The sequence below is a fragment of the Pseudophryne corroboree genome, chromosome 2 (genome assembly GCF_028390025.1).
Source record: "Pseudophryne corroboree isolate aPseCor3 chromosome 2, aPseCor3.hap2, whole genome shotgun sequence".
NCBI classification, from domain to species: domain Eukaryota; kingdom Metazoa; phylum Chordata; class Amphibia; order Anura; family Myobatrachidae; genus Pseudophryne; species Pseudophryne corroboree.
This window is the reverse complement of record NC_086445.1, coordinates 275,190,784-275,206,879: the sequence shown is the minus strand read 5'-3', so window position 1 is coordinate 275,206,879 and position 16,096 is coordinate 275,190,784. Positions and strand designations below refer to the sequence as shown.

At 47.9% G+C, this 16,096-nt stretch overlaps 1 long non-coding RNA gene and 1 pseudogene across 1 annotated transcript in view; one reads left to right on the top strand and one right to left on the bottom strand.

Moving 5' to 3' along the window:
- Positions 1–1,148: 1,148 nt before the first annotated feature.
- On the bottom strand, positions 1,149–1,267 carry LOC135052006 (5S ribosomal RNA; annotated as a pseudogene).
- Positions 1,268–2,983: 1,716 nt separating this feature from the next.
- Positions 2,984–16,096, top strand: part of LOC135015922 (uncharacterized) — a 47,324-nt gene continuing 34,211 nt past the window's right edge. Inside the window, exons 1-2 of the long non-coding RNA XR_010214095.1 lie at positions 2,984–3,046; positions 13,028–13,199. This is a non-coding gene — a long non-coding RNA (uncharacterized LOC135015922). The remainder of the gene's footprint in view (positions 3,047–13,027; positions 13,200–16,096) is intronic.

Below are 16,096 nucleotides of genomic sequence, written 5' to 3'. Positions count from 1 at the left end.
GAGAGGCACATTGGGGGAAGCTGAGGCACAGAGGGGAGGCACTGCGAGACATAGGGAGGATGACACGGGCCGACAGAGTGAGGGGGAAGGCTGAGGGACACGGGTGGAGTTCTGGAATGAAAGGAGGCTGGATTGACACAAGGGTTGTGTCTATTTTCCCTTTGTGGAAAGGACCCAGATGCTACCTTGACACAATGAGCAGAAGGCTGGAAAGTCAGGGGGCTGGAGAAACACAAGATGCTGGCGTGGATTCAGGGGGGGTAGGAAGTGACGAACCTGGGTTAACCTTTGTTTGATGATGACATTGGTTATATTCTTACACAAACAGGCAGCTTCCGAACTAGGTGATCTCCTACATGCAGAAGTTAAAGTGAGCTGAAACGGGGCGGAACTGCATTCCAACAGTTCCATTTAGAGACTGAACCAGTTCCACTTCTTCTGGCTCACCTATCCCAGGGAGATGCCGGGCGCCCGCTGAGACTATGTTACCAGCAGGCGCCAGCTCCTTCTCGTATATGGAGAAATACCGCACTGGTGGTAGAATATAGTGAAATAAATCAAAAACAGCCAAAATCCATAGATATAAGGAAACACTAAGTTTTCAAATATAATTTGGCGGTGCACCCCGAGTCAATGGAACTGTAAGAAAACAGTGAGGAGAAAAAAGAGACTCTTTTGTGGGCGCACTCTTTACTACAAGACAATAATATAAATATTACATAATAAGAATATGGAGAAAATCTAGATATAAAATATAACTTTTATTAGCATCATATAGTAAAAGGGTGTGGGGTCGTCAAATAAGGTGACATTCCAATGTATACAAAAATTATTATTATTTGAATCTCAGTAACACAAACAGATAATGTGTAAATAATTGTACAAATAGTAACAGGTCAATGCTAAAATTAGCATTATAGGTCCCGATTGCATAAATCTGGTAGGAATGCTATATATGAAAAAATATAGCATATAACGCCTAAAGAAGAATCTGGGGTTGCCTCAGCTAGTTGGCCCTATGACCATGCCAAATCTAATTGTAGTGGTAATTTGCTCGCTGATTAGACAAAGAAGAGAACATGTAAAGAAAGGATAGCAGTGTGAATCTGCTGTCAGCGTTAGACTCAGAGCATGGCGGACCAAAGTAAGCTCTACAACACCGGGTATTCCTCAATGGTCACCCACTTGAGTACTGGCCCAGCCCGACACCGATTAGCTTCCAAGATCGGACGGTTTCGGGCGTTTACAGTGTGGTATGATAGTAGAGGATTGCGGATGACAGAGAGGGCTCTGGAATCACTGATGAGAGTTCACTAAATATTTAGTGGCATGGTCATAGGGCCAACTAGCTGAGGCAGCCCCAGATTCTTCCTTAGGCGTTATACGCTATATTTTTTCATATATAGCATTCCTACCAGATTTATGCAATCGGGACCTATTATGCTAATTTTAGCATTGACCTGTTACTATTTGTACAATTATTTACACATTATTTGTTTGTGTTACTGAGATTCAAATAATAATAATTTTTGTATACATTGGAATGTCACCTTATTTGACGACCACACACCCTTTTACTATATGATGCTAATAAAAGTTATATTTTATATCTAGATTTTTTCCATATTCTTATTATGTAATATTTACATTATTGTCTTGTAGTAAAGAGTGCGCCCACAAAAGAGTCTCTTTTTTCTCCTCACTGTTTTCTGCCAGCTCCTTCTCCTCAGCGGCAGCCAGAGGCAGGAGTTCCGTCCTGAGCTCTGGCTTCCGGCTCAGGCAGTGTGCGGCTGTGCGGCGCTATGAGAGAGACGTCAAGACATCTCTCCCATAGTTCCCGAGGAGTGGGCGGCCAGGCAGCGGTCTGGAAGCAGGAGCAGGGCTGGTGAGTATTGTGTTTTTTTATTTTTTTATTTTTGTGTGTGCAAGCGGAACTACTTGAGGTGGGGGGAACCAACTGGGGGCAAACCAACTGGGGTCATATATCTACTGGGGATATAACTACAGCGGACATATCTACTGGGGGCATAACAATGGGGGCACCACATGTAGTTTTCTTATATCAGGAGACAGTTTTTTCCATCAATTGTTAGGACAACGATATACTATCAGGCATACATTGACATGCAATTCGAGATTCGTGGTGTACCAGATTATATGCCCCTGTGGGCTGTCATACATTGGCAAAACTGAACGCACCTTTAAGGAACGTATGATAGGCCACAGATCGGCGATTAGGGCAGCATTTCAGACTGGCTCTAGCGAGCAGCCTGTAGCCAGGCACTTCTGCCAAGCCCCACATCCATTATCTGCTGTGCGTTATCGCATGATTGACCGTATTCCCCCCTCTATCCGTGGGGGAGACCGTGCATTGAAGTTACTCCAGTGTGAGAGCAAGTGGATTTATAGATTAGGCACACTTGCACCAAGGGGTCTCAACGATCATTTGGGATTGTCTAATTTTCTGTAAACCATATTTGGCAGATATGCATTCACCATATGTCTTGGTTTGATAGTCTATGGTTTGGTCAGTTACACTAGTGCCATATATATTGTTGCACTAGCTTGACCATTAGCTTATATATTTTTTTTTATGTGTTTGGGTATATAACATCATCACCTTCAGGCCACTATTAGCATATTGATTTGTATATTTACGAGTGGTTAGTTTATGGTATTATAGTATACGATTTCATACTGTACTATAGCTTATATTATATATCATATATTCAGACCCTTATGTCTCTGATTTTGCTCAGGTTATCTTAGTATATATTGTTGGATAGATTTAGCTTATCTTATGTATTAGATTTTACTATACATGTGCTATATTTACTATTGTTATGTATGCTTTGATACTGTGCATTGCAGATGATGTGTTTTTATCCTGAACAACGCATTGGTATTACTTCCGTATACTGTAGTATCTATGGTGATGGGTGCACCAGTGACTCATGCTGTATGACGTCACTTACAACGCGCCGCCGGCCGGGTCCGTAGTCCCGCTTCCAGGAGATGGCGTCCACATGGTGAACGTGTTTATAAGGTGATTTTTATATTTATGTTTGTTTTAAGCCTGATAAAAGTGCGGATATTAAAGCACTGAAACGTCACTATGTAAAGCTGTTTACAAGAGTCTTCTTTGAGTTCTGGAGTGCCGCACGTACGATTCCTGTGTGTGTGTGTGTGTGTGTGTGTATATATATATATATATATATGTGTGTGTGTATGTATATAGATATATATAGATATATATATGTGTGTGTGTGTGTGTATGTATATATATATATATATATATATGTGTGTGTGTATATATATATATATATATATATATATATATATATATATATAGTCTAGTACAAATCTGGCACTCAAATAGTCAAAAGATCAATTGCCCGTGTGCCTTTGCTAAATTATTCATAAATGCAATTTTTCGGAACAGTTTCCCTTCAGAACAGGCACGGCACTCCAGGACTTAGTGAAAAAATATAAATGTAAAATGTGTATACATCACCAAGCACTAGCAATTACCAAGCAGTAATTGCTAGTGCTTGGTGATGTATACACATTTTACATATGTGTTGATATAAAGATATTTTTTCACTAAGTCCTGGAGTGCCGTGCCTGTTCTGAAGAAAAACTGTTCCGTACAATTGCATTTATGAATAATTTAGCAAAGGCACACGGGCAATTGATCTTTTGACTATTTGAGTGCCGGATTTGTACTAGACTGTATTGTGTGGGTATAGACTCCCATAGTATCAAGGCACCTACAGCATCTTTTGTTACTTCTACCTGACTCATCGCTACGGATCTACAGTCACTTAATATGGAAGAATCCAATGTGGAGAGATTTGATGTGACTGCCTTCGCCAATTTGGGCTCACATACAGATGAAACCCTGAGTTATAGTAAGGTGCAGGCTGAACGTATCCTATTTGCTGAGGATTGTGTACCTGAGGCGCTGGAGGACACTGTCGATGATTTGTATAAACAATTATACAGACTACGAAAACGAGAGACCGATTTTCTCTGACGTCCTAAGTGGATGCTGGGACTCCGTAAGGACCATGGGGAATAGCGGCTCCGCAGGAGACTGGGCACAACTAAAGAAAGCTTTAGAACTACCTGGTGTGCACTGGCTCCTCCCACTATGACCCTCCTCCAGACCTCAGTTAGAATCTTGTGCCCGGCTGAGCTGGATGCACACTAGGGGCTCTCCTGAGCTTCTAGAAAGAAAGTATATTTAGTTTTTTTATTTTCAGTGAGATCTGCTGGAAACAGACTCACTGCAACGAGGGACTAAGGGGAGAAGAAGGGAACCTACCTGCTTGCAGCTAGCTTGGGCTTCTTAGGCTACTGGACACCATTAGCTCCAGAGGGATCGAACACAGGACCCGACCTCGATCGTTCGGTCCCGGAGCCACGCAGCAGGCCCCCTTACAGAGCCAGAAGCAAGAAGTGTTCCAGAAAATCGGCGGCAGAAGACTTCTGTCTTCAACAAGGTAGCGCACAGCACTGCAGCTGTGCGCCATTGCTCCTCATGCACACCTCACACTCCGGTCACTGATGGCTGGCAAAAATACATCACATATAGCCCCCAGGGCTATATGGATGTACATTAACCCCTGGGGGGGGGGGGGGGCGCCCTGAGGGCAATATAATACACCTTGGCTGGCAAATCTACACCATATATAGTCAGGAAGGCTATATAGGTGTAAAAATACCCCTGCCAGAATTCCAGAAAAAGCGGGAGAAGTCCGCCGCAAAAGGGGCGGGGCTATCTCCCTCAGCACACTGGCGCCATTTTTCCCTCACAGCTCCACTGGAAGGACGCTCCCTGGCTCTCCCCTGCAGTGTCAAGCTACAAAAGGGTAAAAAAGAGAGGGGGGGCACTAAATTTAGGCGCAGTATATATATATATATATATATATATATATAATATAAGCAGCTATAAGGGGAAAAACACTCATTTATAGTGGGATCCCTGTGTTATATAGCGCTCTGGTGTGTGCTGGCATACTCTCTCTCTGTCTCCCCAAAGGGCTTTGTGGGGTCCTGTCCTCAGTCAGAGCATTCCCTGTGTGTGCGCGGTGTGTCGGTACGGCTGTGTCGACATGTTTGATGAGGAGGTTTATGTGGAGGCGGAGCAGATGCCTATAAATGTGATGTCACCCCCTGCGGGGCAGACACCTGAGTGGATGGACTTGTGGAAGGAATTACGTGAAAGTGTTAACTCCTTACATAGAAAATTTGACGACATGCCAAATGCGGGACAGCCGGCTTCTCAGCTCGTGCCTGCCCAGACGTCTCAAAGGCCATCAGGGGCTCTAAAACGCCCGCTACCTCAGATGGCAGACACAGATGTCGACACGGATACTGATACCAGTGTCGACGACGATGAGACTAATGTAATGTCCAATAGGGCCACTCGTTACATGATTGAGGCAATGAAAAATGTGTTACATATTTCTGATCTTACCCCAGGTACCACAAAAAAGGGTATTATGTTTGGGGAGAAAAAAAACTACCAGTGGTTTTTCCCCCACCTGAGGAATTAAATGAAGTGTGTGAAGAAGCGTGGGCTTCCCCCGATAAAAAATTGGTAATTTCTAAAAGGTTACTAATGATGTACCCTTTCCCGCCAGAGGATAGGTCACGTTGGGAAACACCCCCTAGGGTGGATAAAGCGCTCACACGCTTGTCAAAAAAGGTGGCACTACCGTCTCCGGATACGGCCGCCCTAAAGGAGCCTGCTGATAGAAAGCAGGAGGCTATCCTGAAGTCTGTATATACACACACAGGTATTATACTGAGACCAGCTATTGCTTCAGCATGGATGTGCAGTGCTGCAGCTGCGTGGTCAGATTCCCTGTCGGAAAATATTGACACCCTAGACAGGGACACTATATTGCTAACCATAGAGCATATAAAAGACGCAGTCTTATACATGAGAGATGCACAGAGGGATATTTGCCGGCTGGCATCAAAAATAAGTGCAATGTCCATTTCTGCCAGGAGAGGCTTATGGACTCGGCAGTGGACAGGGGATGCAGATTCTAAAAGGCACATGGAAGTTTTGCCTTATAAGGGTGAGGAGTTATTCGGGGATGGTCTCTCAGACCTTGTTTCCACAGCAACAGCTGGGAAGTCAGCATTTTTACCCCATGTTCCCTCACAGCCTAAGAAAGCACCGGATTATCAGGTACAGTCCTTTCGGCCCCAGAAAAGCAGGCGGGGAAAAGGCGCGTCCTTTCTGCCAAGAGGCAGAGGTAGGGGGAAAAAGCTGCAACAGACAGCCGGTTCCCAGGAGCAAAAGTCCTCCCCCGCTTCCTCCAAGTCCGCCGCATGACGGTGGGGCTCCACAGGCGGAGCCAGGTACGGTGGGTGGCCGGCTCAAAAATTTCAGCAATCAGTGGGCTCGCTCACAGGTGGATCCCTGGATCCTTCAAGTAGTATCTCAGGAGTACAAGCTGGAATTCGAGACGTCTCCCCCCCCCCCCCCCCGCCGTTTCCTCAAATCTGCCTTGCCGACAACTCCCTCAGGCAGGGAGGCTGTGCTAGAGGCAATTCACAAGCTGTATTCCCAGCAGGTGATAGTCAAGGTGCCCCTACTTCAACAAGGTCGGGGTTACTATTCCACAATGTTTGTGGTACCGAAACCGGACGGTTCGGTGAGACCCATTTTAAATTTGAAATCCTTGAACACACATATAATAAAATTCAAGTTCAAGATGGAATCGCTCAGGGCGGTTATTGCAAGCCTGGACGAGGGGGATTACATGGTATCCCTGGACATCAAGGATGCGTACCTGCATGTCCCCATTTACCATCCTCACCAGGAGTACCTCAGATTTGTGGTACAGGATTGTCATTACCAATTCCAAACGCTGCCGTTCGGGCTGTCCACGGCACCGAGGGTATTTACCAAGGTAATGGCCGAAATGATGATACTCCTTCGAAAAAAGGGAGTTTTAATTATCCCATACTTGGACGATCTCCTGATAAAGGCGAGGTCCAAGGAGCAGTTGTTGGTCAGGGTAGCACTATCTCGGGAAGTGCTACAACAGCACGGTTGGATTCTAAACATTCCAAAGTCACAGCTGGTTCCTACGACACGTCTACTGTTCCTGGGGATGGTTCTGGACACAGAACAGAAAAAAGTGTTTCTCCCGGAGGAGAAAGCCAAGGAGCTGTCATCTCTAGTCAGAGGCCTCCTGAAACCAAAACAGGTGTCAGTACATCACTGCACGCGAGTCCTGGGAAAAATGGTAGCTTCATACGAAGCAATTCCATTCGGCAGGTTCCATGCAAGAACCTTTCAGTGGGACCTGTTGGACAAGTGGTCCGGATCGCATCTTCAGATGCATCGGCTGATAACCCTGTCTCCAAAGACCAGGGTGTCTCTGCTGTGGTGGCTGCAGAGTGCTCATCTTCAAGAGGGCCGCAGATTCGGCATACAGGACTGGGTCCTGGTGACCACGGATGCCAGCCTTCGAGGCTGGGGGCAGTCACACAGGGAAAAACTTCCAGGGACTATGGTCAAACCAGGAGATTTCCCTGCACATAAATATTCTGGAACTGAGGGCCATTTACAATGCCCTAAGTCAAGCAAACCCCTACTTCAAAACCAGCCGGTACTGATTCAGTCAGACAACATCACGGCAGTCGCCCATGTAAATCGACAGGGCGGCACAAGAAGCAGGATGGCGATGGCAGAAGCCACAAAGATTCTCCGATGGGCGGAAAATCACGTGTTAGCACTGTCAGCAGTGTTCATTCCGGGAGTGGACAACTGGGAAGCAGACTTCCTCAGCAGGCACGACCTCCACCCGGGAGAGTGGGGACTTCATCCAGAAGTCTTCCAAATGCTGGTAAACCGTTGGGAAAGACCACAGGTGGACATGATGGCGTCCCGCCTCAACAAAAAGCTAAAAAGATATTGCACCAGGTCAAGGGACCCTCAGGCGATAGCTGTGGACGCTCTAGTGACACCATGGGTGTTCCAGTTAGTTTATGTGTCCCCTCCTCTGCCTCTCATACCCAGGGTACTGAGAAAAATAAAAAGGAGAGGAGTAAGAACGATACTCGTAGGTCCGGATTGGCCAAGAAGAGCTTGGTACCCAGAACTTCAAGAAATGATCTCAGAGGACCCATGGCCTCTGCCGTTCAGACAGGACCTGCTACAGCAGGGACCCTGTCTGTTCCAAGACTTACCGCGGCTGCGTTTGACGGCATGGCGGTTGAACACCGGATCCTAAAAGAAAAGGGCATTCCGGAGGAAGTCATTCCTACGCTGATTAAAGCCAGGAAAGATGTAACCGCACATCATTATCACCGCATATGGCGAAAATATGTTGCGTGGTGTGAGGCCAGGAAGGCCCCAACGGAGGAATTTCAGCTGGGTCGGTTTCTGCACTTCCTACAGTCAGGGGTGACTATGGGCCTAAAATTGGGTTCCATTAAGGTCCAGATTTTGGCTCTGTCGATTTTCTTCCAGAAAGAACTGGCTTCACTGCCTGAAGTTCAGACATTTGTTAAGGGAGTGCTGCATATTCAGCCCCCTTTTGTGCCTCCAGTGGCACCTTGGGATCTCAACGTGGTGTTGGGTTTCCTAAAGTCACATTGGTTTGAGCCACTTAAAACCGTGGATTTGAAATATCTCACGTGGAAAGTGGTCATGCTGTTGGCCTTGGCTTCGGCAAGGCGTGTGTCAGAATTAGCGGCTTTGTCATGTAAAAGCCCTTATCTGATTTTTCATATGGATAGGGCAGAATTGAGGACTCGTCCCCAATTTCTCCCTAAGGTGGTATCAGCTTTTCACTTGAACCAACCTATTGTGGTGCCTGCGGCTACTAGGGACTTGGAGGATTCCAAGCTACTGGACGTAGTCAGGGCCTTGAAAATGTATGTTTCCAGGACGGCTGGAGTCAGGAAAACTGACTCGCTATTTATCCTGTATGCACCCAACAAGCTGGGTGCTCCTGCTTCCAAGCAGACTATTGCTCGCTGGATCTGTAGCACAATTCAGCTTGCGCATTCTGCGGCTGGACTACCGCATCCTAAATCTGTAACCTGTAATCTGTAAAAGCCCATTCCACGAGGAAGGTGGGCTCTTCTTGGGCGGCTGCCCGAGGGGTCTCGGCTTTACAACTTTGCCGAGCTGCTACTTGGTCAGGGTCTAACACTTTTGCTAAATTCTACAAATTTGATACCCTGGCTGAGGAGGACCTGGAGTTTGCTCATTCGGTGCTGCAGAGTCATCCGCACTCTCCCGCCCGTTTGGGAGCTTTGGTATAATCCGCATGGTCCTTACGGAGTCCCAGCATCCACTTAGGACGTCAGAGAAAATAAGATTTTACTCACCGGTAAATCTATTTCTCGTAGTCCGTAGTGGATGCTGGGCACCCATCCCAAGCGCGGATTGTCTGCAATACTTGTATATAGTTATTGTTAACTAAAGGGTTATTGTTGAGCCATCTGTTGAGAGGCTCTGTTATATTTCATACTGTTAACTGGGTATAGTATCACGAGTTATACGGTGTGATTGGTGTGGCTGGTATGAGTCTTACCCGGGATTCAAAATCCTTCCTTATTGTGTCAGCTCTTCCGGGCACAGTATCCTAACTGAGGTCTGGAGGAGGATCATAGTGGGAGGAGCCAGTGCACACCAGGTAGTCCTAAAGCTTTCTTTAGTTGTGCCCAGTCTCCTGCGGAGCCGCTATTCCCCATGGTCCTTACGGAGTCCCAGCATCCACTACGGACTACGAGAAATAGATTTACCGGTGAGTAAAATCTTGTTATTTATTACATGGCTCTACTTTATCTGATATTATAGACAGAAAATGATTCCCTGTGGTTTCCGTATGCGGAATGCTCCGACCATAGGGAGGACTAATCCCGACTTTTGTCGCCGGTGGATTTCAATACTCAATAAGTGTAGCTTTGACCTGATGCTCCTCGTAATTGAGGAGTCAGGCCGAGAGCTATCAGTGACCAGAGCCAAAATTGATACATTGAATACAACTCGGGTGGAAACGTTATCCGACCCTGGATATGCCCCGACATGGGCAAAATTGACTCAACAGGTGGAAACTTATAGACGTGACCTGTTGAAATTCAAAAAATCTAAATTATGAAGACCACCAAGTGTATCGCTGGCTGACAGGCACGGATACGATGAAATCCTACAACAGAGCATCAGGGAGATCCTTCCGGAAACCACGTGGGACACGTTCAGATAAAAGGCAATATACATCTAATAGTGACAGTGACTTTGCTATTGCAGACTCCGATGATTCCATTTCAGCACAGCGACCCCCTTTAGGGGCTACCACCAGGGCCAGAGCAGAGGCTGGCCCAAGCCCACAAGGAGAAACCGACAAAACAAAAGGATCAACAAAAGCAAACAAAGCAAAGAAGACAACTTGATCTTTAACTTATCATCTCGACCTTTAACCTCCACCGAGATATCTGTACTTAACAAAGGACTTTCTTTCGTACCCACCAATTTCCATAATGCATTTGAATGGCAAACCGATTTACATCAAATGAACCGCAAATTGAGATTACAAGAATTTTTCCAGCATCAGAAAAAGGATGAGGACAAAGTACCTAAACATAAGATCATACAGAAATATATTACTTCTACATTTGATCCTCCATCCCTGAATCCATCTCTGAAAACTTAGTCGTCTGATGAATGATTCCGTGAACCAATTCATAGCCACGCCAGGCAAAATACATCAAAATTTGACATTTGAACAAAGAGGTGCTTTAAAAAAACTGAGTGAGGATACATCAATCACCATACGTCCGGCGGACAAAGGTGGTAGTGTGGTAATACAGGATAGACCCCAATATATCAAGGAGGTGATGAGACAATTGTCATGTACCACTACATATGCTAAAATGGATCGGGATCCTACAGAGCAGTATCACAAAGAATTATCCCAAATTCTGGAAACGGCAGTTATGAATAAACATCTAGAGGTCAAGCTCAAAGAAGCTTTAATTCCGAAACATCCCATCATTCCATGCCTTTATACGCTGCCGAAGATCCACAAAAGTTTGGACAACCCCCCTGGACGTCTGATCGTCTCAGCGAGGGGATCCCTCTATCAACCAGTTGCTGAACTGTTAGATCTTCTCCTGCAACCACACATCACCAAACGAAAAACATACCTGAAAGATACATCTACTTTTTTGGAAAAAATCTTGGCATTTCAGAATCTGCCCTCAGACACATTACTGTGTACCATGGATGTCTCCTTCCTATACACATCTATCCCTCATGAAGCAGGTATTAGGGCTATGGAATCATTTATCTACAGTTTGGAAGACGACTTTGATTTTGACAAACCATTGTTTTTGCAATTACTCAGGTTAATACTCACAAGGAATTACTTTTTATTTAATGGTAATTTCTACCTTCAGTTGGCAGGCTGTGCCATGGGAAGTAGCGTGGCATCGGCCTATGCCAACGTATTTATGTTCGAACAAGAACAAAATGTATTCTTTGATAATCCCACATATTTGCGCAATATATTATGGTTCATCAGATACATAGATGACCTGTTTGTCTTATGGACTGTCAGCGGTACATCCTTTGAATTAATGATGAATGAGATTAATGCTACACCAGGTCCGATCAAGTTTACGTATCTCTACAATTCCAGCCATGTAGATTATTTAGACGTGACAGTTCATTTGAAGGGCGGCAAACTATCAACTACCGATTTTTACAAGGGCACTGACAGAAATTAGCTACTGGACGCGAGTAGCCATCACCCGATTGCACTTAAGAAAGGTCTCCCTCGCTCACAAATGCTTCGAGTGGCAAGGATCACCAGTGAACATTCGCTTTTGGATGATGCCTTACAGGATGTGGTAGATAAATTTGCGAAAAGGGGTTATGACACTAAAGAACTGGAATCCACGAAGTTGGACATTATGTGTATGGATCGAGATGCTATATTTCAACAACGTCCCAAAGTAGTCCAAGACAGGTTCATATGGTCCACACGATACTCCACAGCCAGTCCCATTATTCCACGGGCAACCAAGGCTATATGGCCCATTGTCAAATCTGACAAATCACTGACCTGTTTTCAGAATACACAAGTGATGACCAGTTACAGACGAGGCTGAAACTTGCGGGACTATTTAGTAAAGACGGACATAACCGACTATTCTCCAAAAGTTGGCATTTTTGGAGTAAGCAAAATACCTGGCTGCTACCGTTGTCCATCTTGTACTACGTGCACTGCCTTGATCTCAGGTTTAGAATTTGTTCATCCTCTAACCAAAAAGAAATTTACCTTTAGGCATGTGATGACCTGTACCACCCGTTTTATTATTTACTGCATTATTTGCCCATGTCAACTGTTATATGTGGGCCTCTCGAGTCGCACTTTAAGAGAACGGATGGCGTTACATCGCGCGAATATTAATCAAGCCTTGTGTGGTAAAGCGAATGATCAGCCAGTGTCACAACATTTTTGTGCTCAAGCTCATGCTCTTTCTGATCTGAAATATCAACTTATTGATCATGTCCCCCCTTTACATCGAGGGGGAGACAGATTACTCACATTGTATAGATTAGAAACAAAATGGATCATGGAGCTTTATACTTTACAACCACATGGTTTAAATGAAAAAATTAATTGGAATGCCCTCCGTTCCAATTAACTGTCACATAGTGGCAGTATATTGTCATTGCCTTTATACTGCTCTTTTTTGTTGCCCTTACGAATACTCCTATTGCATTTAATATACTGGTTTAGATGAGATACAGTCTTTCTACATTTTTCCATTATGTTCTCTTCCTTTCTTTCTCTTTGTTGTTCATTGTCTGGGATTATTTCTCGTGACTACGCAGTGATGTATTTACATATGAGGCTGTTACATTACAGTGGGGCATTCTGTATATTTTATAGGTGCCACCCGGTATATTCAGTTCTTGTATGCTGTAGATGTATATGTTATGTAGTTATTTAGTAGTGTTTTGTTTTGTTTTTGTTTACAGTAGCTTCTCCATGCAAGTCTATGGTGACCTCAGCGGCGCTGTAGTGAACGGTATGGCCGGGTTGCCATGACTACTGAGCATCTGAATGATGTCATCAGGGCGGCGCCCTGAGACTACCGGAAGCTCCACGCGGACCGGAGGCTGCACACGCCGGCATGGGGAGGCTATTTAGGTAAGTTCACTGTTATCACCTTGTACATGTCTGTTTTTCATTTTCAGCATTTGCATATACATGAGGAAGGGACCCTGCGGGGCCCGAAATGCAGCAATAATTGCTAGTGCTTGGTGATGTATACACATTTTACACATGTGTTGATATAAAGATATATTTTCACTAAGTCCTGGAGTGCCATGCCTGTTCTGAACGGAAACTGTTCCGAACAATTGCATTTTCATATATATATATATATATATATATATACTAGGTGCTTCATCGCGCCCTACGTGCGCTCTTCACACCATTGCAAGGGGCTACGCCCCCTTAACCCTTGCATGCCTTTCTGGGGTTCAATATTTGTATTATATGGAATATTACCTGCATTCCTTTGTTAGTGGTTAAATATTGCACAATGAAAGGGCGAGCGATGGTGAGGGAGGCGCAGCCCCTTGCGACGGTGTGAACAGCACCTGCAGGACATGATTTACAGAATGTAACGGGTACGGGGGGACTGCAGATGGGGGAGGGTGTCTGTAGATGGGGCGGAAGCGCGGGGGCCCGGATGGGGAAGGGTCGGGAGGTGCTGCGGATGGGGGAGGGGCAGAGGAGTGGGGGCTGCAGATGGGGGAGGGGCAGGAATGGCACGGGTAGGAGAGGGGCTGGTGCGGGAATGTTGCGGATGGGTGAAGGGTTCCGGAGGTGCTGTGGGATGGGAAGGGGCGGGGGTGCCGGGGGTGGGGTAGGGGGTCCGGAGGCACCATGGGTGGGGGAGGAGCAGGTACAGGTGGTGCGGCGGATGGGGAAGGGGGTCTCGAAGCGCTGCAGGTGGTGGAGGGGCAGGTGTGGGGGTGCCGTGGGTGGGTGGGGGAGGGGGGGATCACGGATTGAGGAGGGTGTCTGCAGATGCTGTGGGTGGAGGGGGGGCAGGTGTGTGGGGTGAGATATATATGGGGGGTGGATGGTGGAGGGGGCCTGGAGGTGCTGTGGGTGGTGGAGGGGCGGGGGTGTGGGAGCCGCGGGTGGTGTAGGGGGTCTGGAGGCACAGCGTGTGGGGGAGGGGTGGAGTGCCGCATATGGTGAAGGGGAAGGTACGGAGGTGTGGTGCATTGGGGAGGGGTCTGGAGGCGCTGCGGGTACTGTACCTGCCAAAAAAGTAGTTGGAGGGTATGCAGTAACAGGGCCAGGACAGGGGTGACAGGGTCAGAACAGGGGTGACGGGGCCAGGACAGGGGTGACGGGGCCAGGACAGGGGTGACGGGGCCAGTACAGGGGTGACGGGGCTAGGACAGGGGCGACGGGGCCAGGACAGGGGTGACGGGGCCAGGACAGAAATGACAGGACCAGGATAGGGGTGACATGGCCAGGGTAGGGGGGCGGCAGGACCAGGACAGGGGTGACAGGGCCAGTATAGGGTTGACAGGGCAAGCACAGGGGTGACAGGGCCAGGATAGGGGTAACAGGGCCAGGATAAGGGTGAAAGGGCCAGGATACGGGTGAAAGGGCCATGATGAGGGTGACAGAGTAAGGCCAGGGGTGACAGGGACATGACAGAACACAGGGCACGGGAGAGATTGGTATTTGGGACATAACAGTGGTAACAGACAGATGTGTCTTACCGGAGTCACTGCTGCTGGCTGCTGCTGTTACACTCCAACCTGTTGGGATCTGCTGCTGGTGGAGACTTGGCATGGCTGACTCTCTCAGGCTGGAGTCCTGCTTCCTCTACCCGTCCGCATCCCTCCCTGCCTCCTCAGTCACACACCGCAGACCTCGCGCAGCTGCCGGGCACTGTGGTAAGGGGAGACTGGGAGTGGCTGGTTAGCCCCCAGGAGACGCTGCGGCTGGAGGGAGGAGGGGGTCATAGCATGCACGCGGCGTGGACCTTGTGGCTGCCGGGCACTGTGGAAAGGGGAGACTGGGAGTGACTGGTTAGCTCCCAGGAGACGCTGCGGCTGGAGGGAGGAGGGGGTCGGAGCCTGCAAGCAGCGTGGACTTCTGCAGCGCTACCCGCTGGCTAAAATGTGTGAAGGAGCTGGGCGCACCTCACTGCGGGTGGCAGCGCTGCAGCTAGCGGTGGGGTTGCCAGGGCTGGAGATAACAGAGGCAGTACGGAACCTGCACAGCGGCAGGTGCCCCACAAAACTGCAGCTAAGAAGCGTGGAGTGTGCCAGAAAGTGACGCTCCTCCGCGCCAGAGAGCCCCTGCTGAGTTTGCTGATGTGGGGGGGTCAAGCACACAGTGAGCCGGTGGGGGGGGGGGGGGGGGGGGCAGTTGGGAAGCTCCTGAACTCGCTGTTCTGCTTAGCAGAGCAGCGGTGAATAGATGCGCACAGCGTCTATTTAGTGGAGACAGGAGGAGAGGGGGCAAGGGGGCATCAGGGGGTACGGATTAAGGGGGGGTTCTGGCAGCAGAGACGGATTAAGGGGGGAGGACCAGGGGGTACGTACCGTGGGCCCCACAGTCTTAGGGGCCTACCCGGCTGGAGTAGCTCTGTCCCAGCTCTGAAGCTCCCCCGTCCTGTCAGCAACAGCAGCAGCATTGTACTACAGTCAGCACAATGCTGCGTGTTGGCAGGTCTGTGGTGGTGCAGGGAGGCAGCAGCCTCCCTGCTTTCTTCTGCCTGTGCGGGTGTGTAGGGGGGAACGACCACCCCCTCTGGATTTACCCCTAGTTGAGGGGCCAAAATCCCATGAAAAAAAAAATATCCGGAATTTGCATAAGGGGGCGTGGCCATGTGGGCACGATTTGGCTACGCCCCCAAACCCACAGTAGGCACAGCAATGAGATAGGGCCCCCCTGCCTCAAGTGCCCTGGGCCCCCCAGACTCATAATCCGCCCCTGGGGGCATGCCAGCAGCTCACAGAGCGCTGGGCATGACCCCTCACTGACGAAAACGGGGGCCCTCCCGTGAA